Here is a 19539-nt window from a genome sequence, read left to right as displayed (position 1 = left end):
GCGCGTGCCCACAGAGAGGGCTCTGAGTGCCGTCTCTGGTATAGGATACTGAAGGCAATCACAAGACTGTCCCCACTGCAACTGGGAGGGAAGGAGAACTTTGCAGAGAAGGGTGAAAGGGGGTTCAAAAATAAATAAAAAATAGAGCTTTGTTACATATATGGTCTTCTATACGGAATAAAGCTGATGCATAAACAACTCCATTTTAAATTTTAGCATGACAAAGGGGGAGGATTAATTGGCACTGCAGAATGAATCCAACTGTTATACTTCAAAACAATCTAACATGCCAGCCTGCCCCTGTGGCACTGCAGCACTGCTAGCTCCAGGCATGCTGCGGAGACAAAGCCTTCAAGAGCATGTAAATGAAACTCCTTTTTCCCATCTATAAAATAAATAATACTAGACAGCTTCATTTTCTGCATGCCTAATGATTGTAGATTTCCCTTAATAAATATCTTGTTCAAAATTCAAAACTAGGTTGTGGTACTTTGATCACTGTAGAGGTACAACATCTGCTTGCTACTGCACTCGGGCTGGAAAGGAACCTGGTAGAAACGCAAAGATTATTTCCCTGGAGTTCTGCAGGGGCAACAACAGGATCAATGTACTTTAACTTTTACCACTATTTTCGTCTGCTTTGCCTCAAGTACTTAAAGTATTTTTCAACCTGTCACATAACAGAAAAGTTACATTTTATAGTGACTCAAAGAAGTAAACAGGAGCGACTATAGAGCAAAAATACAATCTAATGGAGGAAAAATATTATTGCATGCTGTAGGGTGTAAAATAGCAATATTTCAAAGGGGAAATGTTGAAGTCACTCACTACTAACTTTATTTTTAGGCAGCTTGGCAAACCACTGCAATTTGCAGTCAGGGAACACAACACCCTAAAATCTCCCTTCCAGAAGACTGAAGCCAGAGTATTTTGCTTTCTTACCATATTGGCCCGAATATAAGCTGCACCCGAATATTAGCCACACCTTTAAAATTCGGGGGGGGGGGAGAGAAAAAGACAATACCCAAATATAAGCCGCTCCCTTCAAATTCCACAGGCACTCACACCCATTCCCTTTTATCGTATGTCTGCTTCAGCAGCAATATCGTAAAAGCCAAAAGCCAATTTTTGTACGGTAATGTAAATGCACCAAGTATGCTAGTAATGCAAGCTATGTAAATCTTCACCCCAGGATTATTTTCAGTTAAAGAAAACTATTGATTTTCAATGAAATATTAGTCAAGTTTGTAGCTAGGACTCCAAAAGAAGAAGGCCAGTAAATTTAAATAAGAATAATAAAATAATTCCAGTCTATAAAAGTCTAAACATTAGCATACAGGACACTCTGGGCAAGACTTACAAGTTCTCAATTTCTTCAGTTGTTTACAGGCTGGCTTATAAACATACTATTACATATTAAAATATAGTTAAACAGATATTACTAAAAGGCAGCCCATTGCAAATGGAAGCATCCTTTGCCAGGCCCTGGAAATAGCAAAGGAGCATCCGCTTGAAAGGGACGGAGCCAGCTGGCAACCAAAGTTGCGAGGAGGGCCTGGGAACATTGCTCCTTTGGAACACACATAAAGAAAACTTGAAATAAGGTCACTTGGGGTTAGGAACAAAGCAACCTCTGACTTTTACTTTCTTAACTTTTTAAAACTGATTTTTCTTCAAATCTCAAAGATTTAAGAAAAACTGTTTAAATTAGCATAATGTTGCCTATCTTTATACAAAAGGGGACATGGAACCAACACTGTACATAGCACTCATGTAAGAGAATCAAAACAACTCTGTCTCAAGAAGCTTACAATTTAAATGTCAGTGCTAGGAGAAGTGATAAGAAGAAAGAGAAAGGCAAAGGTAACAGGAGACCTATGTGAGCAAATGCTTCTACATACAGAAACCACAACATACATACATACATACATACATACATACACACACCTGCAGGAATTTACAACAATTATCGTAACTATAAGAAATCAAAATTATATGAGATAGATCTTAAACGCTGACAGCCTATTACTGCATTATGATAACCTATTAGAACATTTTATTGAGTGCTTTGAAACAAAAGGGAGTGGGAAGAGATAAGAGATACAAGTATGAACAAAAACTTGAATGACATGTCTGCATCAAGTTCCATTGCAGAAATTAGTAAGTTTTGCCTTTAGATTTTTCCCACTTATGCCCTCTCTAAAGTTATGCTTACTTTTAGCAAAATTAAGTAATCCAAAGTCTCTTGAGCCAAAAGTCCACAGCACATCATTTAACTGCTATGTCGGTTCTATCCTTAACCAACAACTATCAGTTCTCAATCATGTCTTAAAGTTCTGTTTATTCTTCTTTGCTCAACTGTATTTTGTTCCCAATCATATTTTAGCCTGCATTTTCCCCCCCGTTTAACACCCCCTTACCCCCCCCAAAACTAGGCAATTCCACATACTTAAAAATAGCTTAAAGGTAAAGGGACCCCTGACCATTAGGTCCAGTCGTGGCCGACTCTGGAGTTGCGACGCTCATCTCACTTTATTGGCCGAGGGAGCCGGCGTACAGCTTCCAGGTCATGTGGCCAGCATGACTAAGCTGCTTCTGGCGAACCAGAGCAGCACACGGAAACGCCGTTTACCTTCCCGCCGGAGCGGTACCTATTTATCTACTTGCACTCTGACATGCTTTTGAACTGCTAGGTGGGCAGGAGCTGGGACCGAGCAACGGGAGCTCACCCCATTGCGGGGATTTGAACCACTGACCTTCTGATCAGCAAGTCCTAGGCTCTGTGGTTTAATCCATAGCGCCACCCGTGTCCCTTACAAAATAGCTTACAACTTCACAAAAATCAAATCACTATGTGGATGGATCAACTCCAAAATTCTAACTGAAGTTAAAAATCACCAAAACATAACCATCATGCTTTTAAAATTTGAAAGGTATGATGATTCTATTATTCTGTGATATAAATTAAGATTCATCTGAAATGGAAGACTGATGTTAAGAATCTATATTTACTACTAGGAGTTCAGATACTTGGCTAATGAGTCAAAAGCATCATGAAATAATTCAACAGTAAGATCATTTTTACTCTTAACTTATAAAACAAGCATAGAAAGACAAATATTCCAAACGCCAAAAAAAGTCACAGCTTTGCACTCCAGCTTTGGGGGCGGGGGGGGGGGGAGAAGCAGGATGGGAATAAATCCTCCAGTTCACATTATATAGATAGAGAGACACCGATTTTAACTTAAGACTGAATGGATTTAAAGCCACATGTGTGCTTAGCCAGTTTAGACTTCAAGAAACTGGGGACATCTCTGGGCAAAGGTCACAATCTTGTCCAACCAGTTGTCACAGAACGTATTACAGCCCCCTCTAGCGGCAAATCCCTCCAGTTAAACCAAGCTGTTAGCACCAATCCGTGTTTTTAAAATCAATTATAAAGCAGGTGATATACATCCAATTTTTGAAGCAAATGGGTGCTGAAGCTTAATCCCTCCGGTATCTTACCTCCCTGCAAACTTACCCTGGAACTGATTCATACATGATCCTGACACTTAAATGACTCCTTTTTCTCCCCAGCTGAGCTCCAATACAAGAGAGAAACGAAACGTCCGGCTTTAAGTCAGACCCCTTTTCATCACCACAACATCACCCCCTGGCCCCACTCCACCCCCTGCTTGTGTCCCGCGTTAACTCTCACTCCCAGCTCTCCTCCTCATGGGCCCACCCTCTACCTACACAAACTCCCGCTCAGGCTCCCACCTGAGAGGAATTGAAATTGACAATCCCTAGTTGCATTGCCCCGCAAACTCCCATAAGAGGCTGACATTCTGTTTCAGTCCTTTTGAACAAAAATATATATAAATGGAATCAGTGTGTGATAATAGAAGCCTATTTCAATTCCCCCAGACCTGAAGAAAATAAATAAAAAAGCAAGACATTGTTTCTAAATTTAAACTCTTGGCACTAGATACCATGGCAGGCAATTCCTTACTTTGTTGCAGGACATCCATAGAAATAAGCAATTGTTCCTTGCACCTAGCAGTTCAAAAGCACGTCAAAGTGCAAGTAGATAAATAGGTACCGCTCTGGCAGGAAGGTAAACGGCATTTCCATGCGCTGCTCTGGTTCGCCAGAAGCGGCTTAGTCCTGCTGGCCACATGACCCGGAAGCTGGACGCCGGCTCCCTCGGCCAATAAAGCGAGATGAGTGCCGCAACCCCAGAGTCAGCCACGACTGGACCTGATGGTCAGGGGTCTCTTTACCTTTACCTTTAAGAAACCAGAGTTCATCTCTATCCTTACAGAATGTGTAGCGTGGCACTCAGGGAAGTATTAGCAGGAATGCTCCCTTTCTAATATCCAAGGACACAAAGTGATGCAGTAAGACACCACAGGGAATAAGATCTCATGGCAGACTCTTCCATACGAGCTGCTCCTAATAAAACCTACCTAAAATTGAGCCATTTCTAGAGGAAGTTTTCAAATCCCCAAGGCAAAACACAGGGCAAGCATGTTCAGGTTTGTCTTACCAAGGTAATACATATTTAATTTGCCAGCAATCCAACTGTTAGCAGCAGACAATAGCTGTATATGACTTGGTCTTTGAGTAGCAGAGGCATTCTGGCCCATGCAGATACAGCGTTAACAAGAATTATATAATACAGTATATTCCCAGCCCTTATGTGCCACAACCTAACTTCGGGTTTTCTAAGAGTATTTCCAGAGGGGCAGCTGTGTTAGTCTGTTGACAAAGAGTTTTGTGGCACCTTAAAATCTAACAAATTTATTGTGGCAGAAGCTTTGTTGGACTAGAGTCCACTTGCATACAATGAAATGGACTCCAGACAATGAAAGCTTATGTTAAAATATTTTTTTGTTAATCTTTAAGGTGCCAGAAGGCTATTTCTTATTTCTGCATGATCCATTGGGACAGATCTTCTTGGCCATCCAGTTTGCTTCCACCTCACCACAAAGAAAGAATACAAAAACAAAACTTGCTTGGGATAGCTAGTCTAGGGTAATCTAGGTAGAACAAAATGTGCACTTGATGTGTATGGTCACTGCAACTTAGTTTTAGAACACCAGAATAGAGGTTACCAACGAGGCGCCTGCAGAAGTCTTCCCTGGCACCCACAGGGTCTTCTCCCCTCACTCTGATGAAACTGGGCTTGAAAGGAGGATTCTACTGTAGGCAATACAAAGAACAGGTGGTGGTATATGCTTAGTGACCACAAGAGTTTCTCCAGATTGCTAATGTGCCCAGAAAGGTTGGCGACCATGGCAATAGATCATTTTACACACAATTTAAAGGCCTTACTGTTCTGTATTTGCTGAAACGTAGAACATGCCCCCGTTTTATTGCCAGTGAAGTATGAAGAATAGTAACTTCAGCTTTCCACTTTGCTTCCAAGAGGAGAATAATTTTCTCTATATTCCTTTCTTCGAAAATTACCAAAGAAGGATATGTACCCTGATCAAGGAGTCTGCAGCTTAAGATTCACAAATGCTAGGTCATAGTGGATCTCGGGCTTAAAGGGTTTTTAGCACAATATGCTACAATTTAGGACACCAATTTATATCAGGCTATGTGGCCATCTGAACAGTAAAAGGAATATTGATTGGCCACAAGTTTATCTTACATCAATATTTGATTGAATTCAGCCACAAACCACTTAAAAGTTAAGGCTAGATTTTTTATCTGAATTGCACAAAAAGAAGGCCTATGCCTATTATAGATCCTAAATATCAAAGAGCAATCATATAGAGCTGACCACTGGCAGGCTTGCAAGCTGGCAGGGATGTGCATACAAAACCAGGTAATAACTGGTAATAACTGGTTCTTCCACATAGGAAGTAAACACATGACCTCTAAATTCTGCATGATCACAGTGGACCTTTTTAAAAGGCTGCAATTCTACAAGTCATGGCAGCCGCATGACCTACATATTCCCATGGGAGAACATGGCACACAGAGAAATCACACTTGTTTGTTTAAAGCAGGGACGAGCAACCTTTGACCCTCCATATGTTGTTGGGGTCCAACTTCCATCAGCCCAGCCATGGTGGGAGCTATAGGCCATTAACATCTAGAGGGCCACAGGTTAAGCTACCCCTGGGTCTACGACAAATGATGGGAAGACCACCAGACGATGTCACTTCTTGTGAGTGCTGTTGCCCAGAGGAAAACCCTCCAGGACCTTCAGAGCACTGAACACAAAGAATGCCCACCAGCTTTGGGCTGGAAACCAGACACTGTAAAGTAAAAAAAAAAGGGCTGCATCTGTAGCAGGAAAGGTGGTAGCCCTGAACACACACACACAAAAAATTAGCCGGCTGTCTACACATGAAATAAATAGCTCCTTTAGTCAAATTGTGAGCTACATTTCCATTCTATTATGCCTTAGGAACTGCTGGAGAGGGAGCCCCATCAGAGCCTTTCACCCTTGGCAAAGGCAAGAAGTTATTTAGGGACCTGGGAAGACTATGTGTCCTCTGGAATTTGAATCAGGAGTCTGTCTTCTCAGCCTTGGAAGCAGTCTTTCACATGGTTTCCTCTATTTGAAGGAGAAAAGCTCCTTTTCAGTCCATCCCTGATTTCTAATTTACAGTTGATTTTACACTTCAGGTTTAAATGATTTCCCCCCCCCCCCCACACACACACACTCTACAATGATTTAAGCAAGGTAATACAAAAGGTTTTTTCTGTGAATGAAACTGTAGGCAAAGAATAAAATAGTATTTTCAAGTTGTTAGAGAGATTCCATAATTTAACGGTAAACTTTAATTTTGGATTTTTAATGGACTTGCACACTTGTATGCCATGCTTTTCTGAGCTGTGCAACAACGCTAAAGGGCACCAGCCTTCTTACGAGGTTGGATAACTTGTGAGAGGGCCAATTTAAGGCAGAATATATTGCCAGCCCAAGCCCACAGTTTGGAGATGACAGCAACCCCTGAGAATACAAAAACTGGAGAGGGTGTAGGACACCTGGTGTTAAAAGCAAGTTTTAAAACATGCAAATGGTGGTAAGGGGTGTGCTGATAATTATCAGGGTTGCAGCAGGCATGTAGGAGGTTAACTCTTTTCTCCCCAGCTGAGCTACTAAGACAAATTTATCCTCTGAAGGTTGTTTCTGCATTCTCTTATTGGCGCTAACAGCTGATACTTTTTGGATTTTAAACCTACAAGTTAAATGTAAACCTGCATTTAAGGTCACATATGATATGGCCCTTTGTTTTTAAAGGCCTCTGTTTACAGGGACAGAAGGCAGTTTTATTCATTCTGTGGTCTAAAAACCAATGCAGAAATTTCCTTACCTCTGTTCGTTTTTAGTGCCCCAGGGCCTGCAAGTATAATTACTTTGAGGAACTGAGGGACTAAATTGTAGTTAATAAATTAAACATTATTGATTGCTTGAAGTTCCTTTAGGCTTCACCAGTCCCTGATGCATTAGAACAACAGTTAATCTTTCTGTTAAAGAACAAGTGTTCTCATTTCAGATACCTCATAGCAAACACAATCCTGGGATTAGCCCTTCATTTAAGCATATAATCAGGCAACAGTATCCCTTCAAAGAGCAATTGCATAAAATCAGCAGAAAATGAATGGTCTGAGTCTTAACCTGAACTTCAACCACACTTGGTAACCGAGAAAAAGAGTGAAGAGGGCTGACCGGCCACCCACTAGGAGTTATTCATAGTGTCCAGCTGCTGTATTACATGACCATATGACCTGCCAGTTCACAGGATGTAGCAGATGTTGCACACTGAGATTTACAGAGATGTCTGGATGGACAAGCTGCTTCATTTAATTTCAAAGAATGTCAGTCTTCTGTGAAAATGAGGGATCCTAGCTTTGCTTATCAAACTCCAAGATTGCATCCCTGGAGTTGGGAACTATGCATTTTAAAAGACAGGCTGTTTTGTTGACACAAATAGGCCCAGAACTCCACTTCCATGACAGGATAGCAAGCAATAGGAAGGAAGGCGGAGGAGGAGTTCGCAGTCAGACTAACCGTCATCGAGCCGTTTATTGTCTACTCTGGCGTAAGGAGCCAACTCCTAGGGGCTGTGGGGTATTTGCCCCCCCCAAAAAAAAAATTATTTTGAGGGTGCTGCCCCCCAGCTGATGGGCATGACCTGGCTCCCACCCGAAAAAATTATTCAAGTTGGCACACTCTCAGGCAGGGATGTCTCACATCATCTGCTACCTGAACGCTCTTTTCTCCCTGCACTGTTTATTTTGCTTCTCAGCTGGAGGTGCCAGGGATTGAACCTGGACTTTCTGCGTGGACAGCATGTGTTCTCCCACTGAGCTAGCGTATCTTTATTGCTTCTTTTATTTCTTATGCTGCATTTCATTGTATTGCACTCTGAACAGAAGAAAGCACAATTGAGAATTTTAGAACAGGGTTCCCAATCTTTTTGAGCCCAGGGTTCCAATCTTTTTGAGCCCAGGACCACATTGGGAACAGAAGAAACTGTTGTGCGCACCATATCATACTAATTTTTCAGAAGGAAAACTGGTGATTTATCACCTTCTCTGTCCAAATAAAATCATGCACTCCTGATCAAATAAGCAAACCTGCAAAGCTTGTTTAAGTCAAATTTAAAAACTGGGAGGGTCAGGGGACCACCTGAGGTGCCAGGATGTCTATGGGTGCCACACTGCAGACCCCAGCAAGCCGGACCAGCCTGTTTGATATGCATCTTATTGCTATGGGGTCCTTTTGCTAAGTTTATGAATTTCATTTTTATTATTAGCCAGCATGAGCAATATTCCGGAAAAAGTAGGATATAAATATTCTGAATAATTAATAAAAAAGCAGTGTTTACTTAACAGGAAACAAGTTTGTGGTCCTCCCTACTAGCTGTTTTAAAACTACTAATGTATTTTTAAAAAGCTATTTTGAATTAGTTTTATAATGTAACCAGTACTCTCTTTATATTGCATCTTATTATAGAAGATAAGGCAATTAGAAATTAAATCAGCTAAAAGATTCATTTTGCAATGAAAAATTGAATCGTACAGTGAATTTCACACTCAAGGCCAACAGGTAAAATCTGCAACACCCAGGTTTGTGTGGAATGATGCCCCCACCTGTGAATCCACTCCCCAAGCCCAGTAAGACAGACGGGGCTGCTTACCAATCTCTGGAAAGGATGTGAAAGGGCTCTGGGAGCCTCGATGGGCCTCACATGGTCTTCCCAAAGGCCAGTAAGCAAGAGTTCAGAAAGCTCTTTCCACTTATTTATTTTAGCATAAGTGAAATCAGCTTAAAGCTGCAAATTACCTATATCAACATCAAAAGACACATCAAGCCATTTCTGTGGGAATCCCCTGCACCTGCCATGAATCGTTTGTGCAAAGCCTGCCTTTGCTTTCAGGTCTTCTTGCTGTTGTTGGTTCATTTGCTTACAAGACAACCAAGTTTTTAGGACCCTATGAGCCCTAAAGATCACTTTCAACTCTCATATTTAAAAAATTGTCAATTTAATAATTGTTTCAAGAGCAAATTCATCCAATAACATCCCAGGAACAAAAAGATTAAATGTCTCACTTCAAAGCATGATATGAGAGTTGCATAGCATAAAGTATGACAGAACAAATATTGCCCACAGTAGAAGTGACAGTTTATTTTACAGCAGATATTTATAGTGTTAACAGTTAAAAGGCCACGAAGATTGCTTTTTGCTTGTTTGGTTGGCTGGTCAACAGATTGCAAGGCATGAAACTCACACACACCATCAATAAGTCAAATAAAAACTTGTGCATGTGTTTACATAAAATTTTGATGAGTGTAATGTATTTGTCATATGCCTGCAATTATTTTGAGAAAGTAATACAGTGCTATATATATTACTCTGACAATGTAATTACAGTTTCTGCTTCAACCACAGTAGCAAAATACTGGCCTCAATTCCCTGTCCTGGAAGTGCAGAAAGACAAAGCAAAGATGTAAATAAGTAGCTTTTAAGCTATTTTTCTTATGTAATTAAAGAAAAGTCAGCACAGATTAGCATCATAGTCATTACTGCTATTACTTATTTGTCACTTCAAACCAAAAATATCTAAATGATTCCCTTAAAACAACAACTATACAAAATACAATAAAATATAATTATAGCTACAAAACAAGCACAACTATGTAACTGAATAAACATTGTGTGGAGATAAAATACAGTCCAGTGGCGTAGCGTGGGGGGTGCCAGGGGTGCCGGCCGCACCAGGCGCAACATTTGGGGGGGCGCGTTTGGCCGGCCCTCCTCGAGGAAGCAGGAACCCCACTGTCCTCGGACCTCCTCCGAAGGCTGGCGGTGGGGCGGAGAGACCTTCTCCCCGCACCAGCCTTCGGAAAGCTACTCCGAAGCCTGGCGGTGGGGCGGAGAGACCTTCTCCCCGCACCAGCCTTCGCAAGGCTACTCCGAAGCCTGGCGGTGGGGCGGAGAGACCTTCTCCCCGCGCCAGCCTTCGGATGGCTGTCCTGAAGACTTGTGGTCGGAGCAGTGGCGTAGCGTGGGGGGTGCAGGGGGGCCTGCTGCACCTGGCGCAACACCTGGGGGGGCGCGGAAGAGACTCGAGTGCTAAAATCCATGGGTTAGGGGGCGCAAATTACTTGCCTTGCCCCGGGTGCTGAGAACCCACGCTACGCCACTGATACAGTCTAGTCTTAGTCTGGGAAGATCTGTTCAATAAGCGTCCAAGAATATACCAATTTGGTGTTTGTCTAAAATATTAAGGGACAGAAAGGGGACTACACAACTAAGTGTTCAGTGGTGAGTAACAAACAACTGGCCCAGTGATGCACATGGTATTTAAAACAAACAAACAAACAAACAAACAAACAAACAAACAAACAAACTCCACAGCAGACCAGAGCAGACAGTCAGGTATATTATATTACAGTGGTGCCTCGCAAGACGAAAAGAATCCGTTCTGTGATTCTCTTCGTCTAGCAGTTTTTTCGTCTTGCGAAGCAAGCCCATTGACGGATTAGCGGATTAGCGCTATTAGCAGCTTTTAGCAGCTTTTAGCGGCTTATCTGCTGATCGGATCAGCTGATAAGCGGCTTAGCAGCTTAGAAAAAGGGGGGGAAGGAAAAAAACCCAGCAGGAACTCGCAAGACATTGTCGTCTTGCGAAGCAAGCCCATAGGAGATTCGTTTTGCGAAGCACCTCCAAAACGGAAAACTCTTTCGTCTAGCGAGTTTTCCGTCTCGCGAGGCATTCATCTTGCGGGGCACCACTGTATATTAATCAGGTATATCTCAGATAATCAGGTTCTGAGCTGTTCAGGGCTCCGTATGCCAATACCATAACCTTAAACTTTGCTGAGTAGCTTATTGGCAACCAGAGCAAAAGTTTAACAATGGTGTAGCTTGTTGGTGTTAAGTCATTGCACAGAGCAACCTAACAGCCACCAAGTGCAGCTTCCAGATTAATCTCTAGGGCAGCCCTGCATATAGCACATTGCCACAGTCTAGCCTTGAGGTTACCAGGGCAGAAAGCTCCATGGCCAGATTATCTCAGTCCAGGAAAGGCAGCTGGCACACACGCCAAAGCTGGTTAAAGAAATTCCTAGCCACTGAGGATGCTAGGCTTTCCAATGACAATGATGGATCAACCCCATCCAGAGATGGTACTTGACCCAAGTTTCCAGATGCTTACCAACAGGGTTTGAGTCTTTTGGGGATTCAGCTTCAGTTTATTTGCCCTCACCAAGCCCATTACTGCATCCAGGCACTGGTTCAGAACTTTTACACACATACAGTACATAACCAATCACACACACGAGCACACCTGACAAGCTATAATTAGCTATGAGGGGCAAGGGTTGAGACGGTATGTCATCTACTGGATGTCTAGTTCAGGATGCAATGGCAGAGACAAAATAGCCCTTTTTTGCCCCTCATTGCAACATAGTAGGCATTATTGTGTACTCTAAGGTGTGTTGGGTCACCTTTGCAATGGGTTTTGTGCCAAGAGCGCTGTAGCCATTGTCCATCTTGCTTCATAACTCATAGCTCCCTAGAGCACCAAGGTGTGTTTCAAGCTCCACAACAGAGGAGAGTGTGGGAAAATGATTGCTTGTACATGAGAGCATGAGCAAAGTTCTTATTGTTGCAGGGTGATTTCATAGCTAGAAGCATCCTTGGAGCATGAACAGCGCGTGAACAGCTCGTGCTGTCCTACATGATTGGTCAACTAGCATAGCCTGATCGCTCGCATGGTCTAGTGCGAATGTCCTTATCTGCTGGCTAGAACAAATTGCTTGGCTTGTATTTTGTATCTTTCTGATTTCACACAATAAAAGCTGTGCTGCATTAGCCCTAGGAGCAGCCATATTAGCCCTAGGAGCAGCGATATTTCGGAACCTATCTTGGTGTGAGACTGATTTTTCCCTGGATGCCGAGCTGCAACTCGACATTTGGTGCCCCGTGTGACTGCCTTCGGACTTCACGTTGTTTTTCATTATTCAGCACTCACCAACACGTCGTTCATCCACGTAGTGGATCCCTGGTGAGTGCTCCCGTGTGACTGCCTTCGGACTTCACGTTGTTTTTCATTATTCAGCACTCACCAACACGTCGTTCATCCACGTAGTGGATCCCTGGTGAGTGCTCCCGTGTGATTTCTTTCGGACTTCATGCTGTTTTACAACGTTCAGCTCTCACCTCGCCCCGCAAGGGCTGCAGACGCGTCGTTCATCCACGTAGTGGATCCCTGGTGAGAGCTCCCGTGTGAATGTGATTCTGGACTACGTTACGGACTTATCAGCACTTATCTCCGCCCGGACAGGGCAAAAAGGCGCCTCCCTCATCCTCCTAAGGATCCCTCGGTAAGTGCTCCCTGCTCTTTTTGCAACTCTTGCAATCATGGGAAAGTCTCTCTCTGCACCACAGAAAAATTTTTTTAAAGACCTTAAATTCCTTTTGGCCAGTAACAACCTTGCTGTTCGGAAAGCTGACCTTAAGTCCCTTATAAAAGCCCTGGACACTCACTGTCCCTGGTTCCCCCAGGACGGAAATTGGGGGTTAGACGATTGGAAAAAAATTGGACACTTCTTTCAAAATCATCCACAGATTGATGTCAAAGTTTTGCATGCCTGGTGTAACGTCTACAAAGCTATGTCGTGTTTAACTCCTTCAAACATTATTCTGGCTGCTGCAACAGCTTCTTCGCCCGCCCTCCCGGTACCTGCTTTGCCTGCCTCAAACCTACCTCCTAAACCGCCGGACATTTTCCCTTCGGCTCCTCCTGTCACTCCCCTGCATTCTTCACATTCAGCACCCCCCGCTCTTCCACCTCCTCCGCCCAAGGCATCTGGCACCGATCCTACCATTCCTCTTCAAAGATCTCTCAGTGCTGCCGCTCCGTTGTTGCCTTTTGATTCTGATACTCCAAATCTCTTTCCTGTGATTGCTCCTGCACCCCCAGCCCCCGTCATGCTGACTCAAACCGATGTTCTCGATGGGCTGACGGGAGGAGGCAATTTTCTTACTGCTGCCCAACAGCTAACTCTCCATCCTCAGTATTGGGAGGCCACTACAACTGCTGCCGCTCAAGAGGCTTTGGCCTCTGTCCCTGATGACAAGAATGAGCGCGATGGCCTATTGGGGAGCGTCAGACAGGGCCCTGCAAAGCCCTATGGACAATTTGTTGATCGCTTGTACAATACCTTCAAGCGGCAAGTTCAGGACCTGGCAGCACAAGAACTGATTGTACGCCAGCTTGCATTCACTAATGTAAATGAGAACCATAAGCAAGCACTGTGCCCTTTGATGACAACAGCAAATATAGCCATTGCTGATATGCTTAAAGCCTGCCAGTCAGTGGGCACTGAGATGCACAAAGCTCATCTGCTAGCCACGGCCTTGTCCTCCGCCGTGTCCCAAAATCCTGCAAAGGATAAAACCTGTTGGATTGACAGTGGCTAAAGAAAAAATCCAGCGGACTTTACCCATTACGTACCTGGGACACAAGCTGACAGCATCTGCAGCCATTCCAGTTACGCCTCAACTACAGTTTCCTGGTTATCTTAGATTGGTGGATTTACAACAAATTCTTGGACAGCTGAATTGGATAAAGAGTTATTTGGACCTGCCCACCTCCACTTTGTCTCCACTATTTTCTGCCCTTAAAGGACATAAGGATCCAGCAGACAAGATCACAATCACCTCTGCAATGGAAGAGGCTCTTCCACAGCTGTTCCAGTGTTTCCTGGCACGCTGAAAGGCCATCTTCACCCCTACTGCATTGGCCCCCCTTTTCCCTGGGAAGCCACTTCAACCAGCAAACATCATTACAGTTTTGCTGCCTCTTGTTTGGGAAGTGAGCCTGGCTTTGAAGGATGCCCTCGCTGGACTGGCATCGCTTGGGTTTTGCCTCCTAATAGCAACCATCCCATCTGTGTCATCACGCTTCATTGGGCTTGGACTTTTGACTCAGCAGTACAAGGAGCAATACATCAGACTTATTTACAGCAAATGGGCTCCTGTATCTGCAGAAATGGTTGTGTGACTTCTTCTGGATTGTGGTTTTTACATGCCAATAATCGAACCATGAAATATCATGCAGGTTGCTCGGAAACAGCCATTGGACTAATTTACCATTCTCATCCTTATTGGCATCACTTGGATTTTACCCCCCAGATTTTTTTTTCCTCCTCCCTCAGGAGTCCTGCCTTATGATGTGTTCCCCTGAGCATGTACAGAGGGCTGTCTTGGAACTATTGTGGACTCTTGGCAAGGGAGGGGTGAGGGGATTTCAGTGTGTTCCAGTTGTTTCATTTTTGTGCTTTGGCATGGTTCCCGGACAGAAAGCAAGTTGCAATATGGTTCTTTAACATGGCCTGCGAATACAATGGGCTCTGTTCTCGACCTTGTTGCAATTCTTTTAGTTACAGCAAGCGGAATATGCTTGGCTAGTGCCTTTTAGCTGCTGAGAAAAATGATTTTTAAAAGTTTCTCAAAGCTTTGAGCTTTTTTTTGGGTGGTGATATTCTAGTATTCTTATAAATGCTTCATATAAGATTAGCAATAATATGAAGGACAATCGCATAAGTTTACCTCCTGTATTTCTATCGCTTGTAGAAGTCGCTCCTTATTGTTTTCGTTTTAATCATAATAGCAAAAAATTTTTAGGTCATTATCCATATTGTAATTGGACATATGAGTATGTTAATGGATCTTCTTGTTTTCTTAATGTTACAACCATGAGTGGTAGGCCAAAGGTCTTAATTAATAATGTCACAACCTACATGACCTATGACCAACAGGCTGCGTGTAGAGATTTTTATGTTTGGTTCAACTGGATGAGAAAGAGCAGCAGAACTATATGTTTGCTTCAATCTGATTTATGGTTTTACTCTGTGGCACAAAAGCCTACAAAGAAATCACCTTTGCCTTTTCTGGAACCTACACTCTAGGAATACTGATACCCCTGATACATAAAATAGATAAGCTCCCAGAGGTTCGTTTGCGTAACAGAAGGGAAGTACAATCACCTATTTCTCAATATACAGGGACAGCTATTTCTAGGTCTCTTCTGCCTTCTTTAGGTGCAGCCATGAATTACCGTGATTTGCATAAATTGGCAAACTGGACAGAAAATTTGTTCAATTCCACCATCTTGGCTTTAAAAATGATTAACAAAGAAATGTCAGAAATAAGAAATGTAGTTCTTCAACATCGTTATGCTTTAAATGTAATCTTTGCCTCTAAAGGTGGAATTTGTGCCTTAATTCATTTTCATGTATATAACTGATCAATCAATCAGTATTTCTGCTATTATTGATTATATGGAACAAATGATAGCTCATAATCCTTTGAATCCACCTGAAGGTTTTGATCCATGGGAGTGGTTGTTTTCTTGGTTGCCTAATGGATTATGGTTAAGAAAAATATTATTGATTGTAATTGCATGTATTGCTGGCTTCATTATGGTGTGTTGTTGCATTCAATGCATACCCTCTTTGATTTCCCAATGCACTGCATGGTGGTACCGACCACGGCCCACCACAGGGGTTACAAGAGGAATTTATGTTGCAAAGTGTAGACGCTTAGGCAATGAAGTGTATGATTTGGACTAATGGTCCCTCTTTTCCTCTAATAATATAAACAAGAAAAGGGGACATGTGGGAAAATGATTGCTTGTACATGAGAGCATGAGCAAAGTTCTTATTGTTGCAGGGTGATTTCATAGCTAGAAGCATCCTTGGAGCATGAACAGCGCGTGAACAGCTCGTGCTGTCCTACATGATTGGTCAACTAGCATAGCCTGATCGCTCGCATGGTCTAGTGCGAATGTCCTTATCTGCTGGCTAGAACAAATTGCTTGGCTTGTATTTTGTATCTTTCTGATTTCACACAATAAAAGCTGTGCTGCATTAGCCCTAGGAGCAGCCATATTAGCCCTAGGAGCAGCGATATTTCGGAACCTATCTTGGTGTGAGACTGATTTTTCCCTGGATGCCGAGCTGCAACTCGACAGGAGAGGGCAGTCAGGAGAGAAAGTGTGGATAGCCCTACACATTTCACTGTTATAGGGGCCTCAGTACCATTGCCAGTTCTCTCCATTAGATTCCATAAGTCTCTGGAATGGACCATCTGAATAGGTCCTGAACCCCTGCATGGGGAGATAATCACCATGAGACCAAACCTCACCAGGAAGTGGTCTAGCTTGTTTGAATCCCATCTATTGTCGGACCACACAACCCAGGCTAAATCTGTCCTGCCCTGTGGGTTGGGCCGCTGATGAGCTGTGATAGCTCCAAAGCTGTCATGGAAGAGGCCTTGGCATAGACACTGAAGTCACACAGAACCAAAGTCCTGGGTTCCGCCATACCACTTCCACCAGCTTGGCCAGCAATGCTGTCTTAGCCGGATATGTAATAGACTTGTAGAGTTGGAAGGGTCATCTAGTCCAACCCCCTGCAATATAGCAATCACAGCTAAATAACCCCTGGCAGGTGGTCATCCAACCTCAGTTTAAAAACCTGCAAAGAAGGAGAGTCCACCACCTTCCGAGGGAGGCCTTTCTATTGAAGGGTGGTCAGTACACCTTAGGATCCCAAATGCAGAGGCTTCTGGGTGAGTGGAATAGAATATTCACTCTGTTGTGAATATTACAGTCTAACCATATTGTGAAACTTGCAAAAGGAAATCCCAATTTCAAAATAAAAATTAAGAGAATTAAAAGAGTAATAGTTAATTGCAAAAAAATGAAATTTATCTTGGGGTATTTAACTGGTGCAAATGGGGGATTTTCTCACAATATAATTAATAGTACAGTGGTACCTCAGGTTACATACGCTTCAGATTACATACGCTTCAGGTTACAGACTCCGCTAACCCAGAAATAGTACCTCAGGTTAAGAACTTTGCTTCAGGGTGAGAACAGAAATCGTGCAGCAGCAGTACAGCAGCAGCAGGAAGCCCCATTAGCTAAAGTGGTGCTTCAGGTTAAGAACAGTTTCAGGTTAAGAATGAATTAAGTACTTAACCCGAGGTACCACTGTATTAGAAAAGGGATTTTCCTCAGGAATGCAGCAGGGGACAAAAGGATTATATTCCCATTTCATACTTGCTACAAACTGATTAATTACCAGCTTCCTCCTTAGCTGATGCAATTTTCTTTTTTTAAAAAAAACCTGCCTAATGGATGTAATGATACAGTTTACATTACATACAGTTTGGTTTTAAATTGTACAAAATGATAATACAATTCACAAAGTCAACAATACTCCTAACTCAATCCATTAACTGAATAAATATTCTAGAACAATATAAAAAAAATGTGATTTAAACTTCTTTATATATAATTGCATATTGGTCATATGCAAATTGGTCATAATATAGAAGCTGTTAATTGAACAGCTTCTAAATTATGATTGCTAGATCTAAGTAAACATGAAAGCAGGAACAGTAAACAAAATGGGTTAAAACTTTTAGAGCAGGGACTTGGCTGTTCCCTTATATAAAAATGCCTTGCTCTCATGGCAAATTGCAAATTGCAGTTTGACCTAACCAGATATTAGACAGCAGTTATTTAAGTCACAGCGCTTTGCACGGTATTTCCTTTTCTGCTGCTTTATTCATTAATACATCGTTAAAAATAAACTCCTCCCCACAAGTCAGCCGCAGTGGTAAAAGCATCTGCCAGGCACATAAGGCATACCACTTCAGTGTGTGTATTACCGATTCCAAACTGTTGGGACACTCTGGACTTTCCTACCCACATTATGAACACCACAATAAAAACTTAAAATAGATGTTACTGGATGAGAGAGAAACACATAGCCATCAAGATAATTAACTTAAAAGATTTTACTGTATTCTTTCCCAACAGAGACTCCATTTCCTCAGGGTCTTGCGAAAGAATAATGTTAAACAACAATTGATGAACTCCTTTTACCAGTCCACAATAGAAAGTGTCCTTTCATATTGTATCACAGTGTGGCATGCTGGCTTGACAGACACAGACAGAAAATCTCTACAGAGGGTGGTGAATACAGCACGTGATATCATGGGCTGTCCCTTGAGTCCACTAGATGACATTGCAAGGAATCGTTGCCTTAGGAGAGTGAGAAAAATTCTCAGGTCCCAAATTATGCCACTTAAATATAGGTACAGTACATTCAGACATGCTTGAATTACAGGTGAAACTAGAAAAATTAGAATATTGTGGAAAAGTTCATTAATTTCAGTAATTTAACTTAAAAGGTGAAACTAATATATGAGATAGACTCATGACATGCAAAACGAGATATGTCAAGCCTTTATTTGTTATAATTGTGATGATTATGGTGTACAGCTGATGAAAACCCCAAATTAACTATCTCAGAAAATTAGAATATTGTGAAAAGGTGCAGTAGCTATTCAATTCATAACACCTGCAATGGGTTCCTGAGCCCTGAAATGGTCTCTCAGTCTGGTTCAGTAGGAAGCACAATCATGGGGAAGTCTGCTGACCTGACAGTTGTGCAGAAAGCCATCATTGAGACCCTCCATAAGGAGGGAAGGTCTCAAAAGGTAATTGCAAAAGAAGTTGGATGTTCCCAAAGTGCTGTATCAAAGCACATTAATGGAAAGTTATGCGGAAGGGAAAAGTGTGAAAGAAAAAGGTGCACAAGCAGCAGGGATGACCGCAGCCTGGAGAGGATTGTCAGGAAAAGACCATTCAAACGTGTTGGGGACTTTCACAAGGAGTGGACTGAGGCTGGGGTTAGTGCATCAAGAGCCACCACACACAGATGGATCCTGGAGATGGGCTTCAAATGTTGTATTCCTCTTGTCAAGCCGCTCCTGAACAAGAAACAACAGCAGAAGCGTCTTACCTGGGCTAAAGAAAAAAAGAACTGGTCTGTTGCTCAGCGGTCCCAAGTCCTCTTTTCTGATGAGAGCAGCTTTTGCATCTCATTTGGAAACCAAGGACCCAGAGTCAGGAGGAAGAATGGGGAGGCACACAATGTCAGATGCTTGAAGTCCAGTGTGACGTTTCCACAGTCTGTGTTGATCTGGGGAGCCATGTCATCAGC

At 42.7% G+C, this 19539-nt stretch overlaps 1 protein-coding gene and 1 long non-coding RNA gene across 2 annotated transcripts in view; one reads left to right on the top strand and one right to left on the bottom strand.

Annotated features, from left to right (window-relative positions):
- Nucleotides 1-19539, bottom strand: part of ATXN10 (ataxin 10) — a 75503-nt gene that overhangs the window by 48141 nt on the left and 7823 nt on the right. The gene's annotated exons all lie outside the window — the stretch shown is intronic.
- LOC308585421 lies at nucleotides 11266-19112 on the top strand. Its single transcript, XR_014007386.1, has 2 exons — nucleotides 11266-12073; nucleotides 16499-19112. It is a non-coding gene; the product is annotated as an uncharacterized lncRNA (long non-coding RNA).

This window comes from Podarcis bocagei (assembly GCF_964188305.1).
Source record: "Podarcis bocagei genome assembly, chromosome: 4".
Taxonomy (NCBI): domain Eukaryota; kingdom Metazoa; phylum Chordata; class Lepidosauria; order Squamata; family Lacertidae; genus Podarcis; species Podarcis bocagei.
The sequence above is the reverse complement of the archived record's forward strand: the minus strand, read 5'-3'. Positions and strand labels throughout refer to the sequence as shown.